Genomic DNA, 2,805 nt, shown 5'->3' on the forward strand with positions numbered 1-2,805 from the left:
AAATCAAAGGTGAGGGGATTGCAAAGTAAGGAGGCTTTCTCCTTAATAGGGTGGGTGGGTTGAGGGAGGCAGATACAACCGAGACCTGTGCTTTCCATATTTGAACATGCACATGAACCACCTCAAGGGGGCCTTGTTGAAAAGCTGATTCTGATTCAATAGGTCTCGGCTTGTGCTTCAGATTCTTCATTTCTTATAAGTACCCAGAGGGGTCTGCTCAGGGCAAGGGGCCTGAAAAATGGCTCCTATGTTTATAACACACCCAGTAGGAATCTGGGGTCATGCGATGAGGGGGCACACAACTCATATGGGGTCTCCCTATGAACCAATTCCCTACATCTGACAAAGAAGAAAAAATCATGAAATGTATGTCATGGGTGTATAGCTGATTACTGTATAATTCTTTCATCTATACAATATGTTTGAAAAAATTGCCCATTAAAATATTGGAAAATTAAAAATAAGCACCTAGGACAGTCTGTTGCTGCTGACACCTGGATCACACTTTGAAGAGCAAGGACTTGGAAGAATGGTCAAGCTAGAGACCAAGGAAGGTAAGTCCCAGGTGTAAAGATAGTAGCTACGCCACAAACTCCATAAAGATGGGAACCATGTCTGCTTTATTTGCCACTAGAGCAAATGGCCTGATACACAGTCCATCCTGTTCAGTGATTTTTTTTTTTATCTGATGATCTTGAACACAGAAAGCTCTGAATATATCCTTTTTTCTTCTAGTCCTGTCTTCTCTTAACACTTGCAATGCCTGGGCACTGCTACATTTCTCAAGGCAACCCCATTTATTCCAGACTTCCATCTGGCTTGTGATTTATGTCGGATCCAGAGGCACTGAAGTACTTTTGTCTGACCCTTGCAAGCTTCAGAGATTCATTCTTTACTCCCAAGTACACTCACACCCTGCACTTGGCCATAGCTCACATCTGACAGGCTGGTTTGGATCTTAATCATGGCTTCCCAAAGTTTTAGTTAACATAGCTTTATCCGTGAACTTAATCAGCAGGCTCTCCACTCTATCATTTCAGCCATTGATCAAACAACAGCCACTAAATCACAGAGAGACCTGGCTGATCCCTGAAAGCTATGCCCAAGCTTGAGGCTGAGCCATTGATGAAACTATTTGGCATTGCTTTTTTAACCACAGTTTTATTTTAACTGGATTATCTCAGAAGAATTCACAATCAACAGTTTTTAAAACATTGTTGTTTGGTAACAAATGTAAGACCTGATTCTTGTTTTAAAAATGCAAAAATATAATATAAAAAAGTAGAATTTATTTTCTTCTTTCCCTAAGCTCACTTCTCTCCTCAAAGATAGCATGAAATATATGTACTTTGCCTTTCCGTAGTTTTTTACTTGCATTTTGCATCTATACTCCTTGTATCAGAAACATTTACTGCTAGCTACATGCCCATGTGCTCTTCTGAATTTTCAGTTTCTTTGCAGCTCAGACGAGCCATTAGACTAGCTAAGGCTCATATAGTGCAAGCAGAAGTGACAGGTATCATTGCTGGGCTGATGCACATAATAGTAAGAATGAGTTCTCCATGAACTTCCTTCTTTTGTAAAGACTGAGGCAGCCCCATGTTCTAACTGGTGCACATACAAAATGATAGAAGCTTGTGTCCCCGAGTGACTGTGGATTAGAGTGCCTCTCACCCTCTATGTGTGTGTTACATATGCATCACGAGCAAAATGTATCTTTGTGTTTAGTTACCAAGATTTCAGCATTAGTTATCACACAAAACCAATTATAACCCAACACATATATGGATAGCTATGTGTTTTTTTTTAAGTTCAGTAGCATCATGGTCCTTATTAAGTGGGATCAGAGTAGGCTATTGGGTATGAAATATCCGATATCCTTAAGTACCAAGTTTGACAGCTGACATCTCTAACATTTGACTTTGACAGTTCTTATTTTTATTGTGAAGGTACAGCCTCATTTTTTTGCCTTCTGATTGTATTTCAAAAATTTTAAGAGAAATTTCTGTAAAGCCATTGATAAGTCAAAAATTTGTATTTCTTTTGAATATGAGTTTTGTCATGGAACCAAAGCAGTGCAGACAGCTTGAAATATCAGCAAAGCATTTGAGAAAGATTTGGCTTATGAATACATAGTACCTTAATGGTTTGAGAAATTCCATTCTGGTGATTTTGATCTTGAAAATGAGCCATGTGAACAACCTGAGACCAAAGTGAATGACGATAAACTGAATGCTGTAGAAGCAAATCCTTCTCTGCATGAATTAGCAACAAGGTTTGGAATTATTATTCCAACAATATTGGACCACATGGAACAAATCGGTAAAGAAGCTGTGTAGATGGCTTCCATGTGAATTAAAGGAATGTCAGAAGAGAAATCATCTCAAAAAGCTTACCTTTCTTTGCTATCATGACATAAAGGTGAATCATTTGTACACCATATTATTACAAGTGATGATCAATGGATTCTTTTTGACAACTGCAAGCATTTGGCACAAAGGTTGGATAAAGAAGAAGTGCCAAAACACAGTCCAAAACCAAGTATTCATCAAAAAACAGCTAATGTTATCTGGTGGTCCAGTGCTGGTTTTATCCACTATCGCTTCATAAAACCTGATCAATCAATTACAGTGATGTCTGCTGCAACCGATTGGATAAAATGATGGGGATGTTTGCAATATAGCAGTGGAGATTCATCAATAGAGACAGGCCAATCCTCTTGCAAGATGAAGCTCAATCACATATCCCACAAACAACAAAGGCATGACTCAGAAACTCTCTGTCATCCACCATATTCACCGGACT

General features: G+C 38.9%; 1 non-coding gene across 1 annotated transcript; it reads left to right on the forward strand.

Moving 5' to 3' along the window:
* The first annotated feature begins 208 nt into the window (after positions 1 to 208).
* Positions 209 to 341, forward strand: LOC128593054 (small nucleolar RNA SNORA11). Its single transcript, XR_008382233.1, has one exon. It is a non-coding gene; the product is annotated as a small nucleolar RNA SNORA11 (small nucleolar RNA).
* The last annotated feature ends 2,464 nt before the right edge of the window (positions 342 to 2,805 follow it).

The sequence above is a fragment of the Nycticebus coucang genome, chromosome 8 (genome assembly GCF_027406575.1).
Source record: "Nycticebus coucang isolate mNycCou1 chromosome 8, mNycCou1.pri, whole genome shotgun sequence".
Classification (NCBI taxonomy): domain Eukaryota; kingdom Metazoa; phylum Chordata; class Mammalia; order Primates; family Lorisidae; genus Nycticebus; species Nycticebus coucang.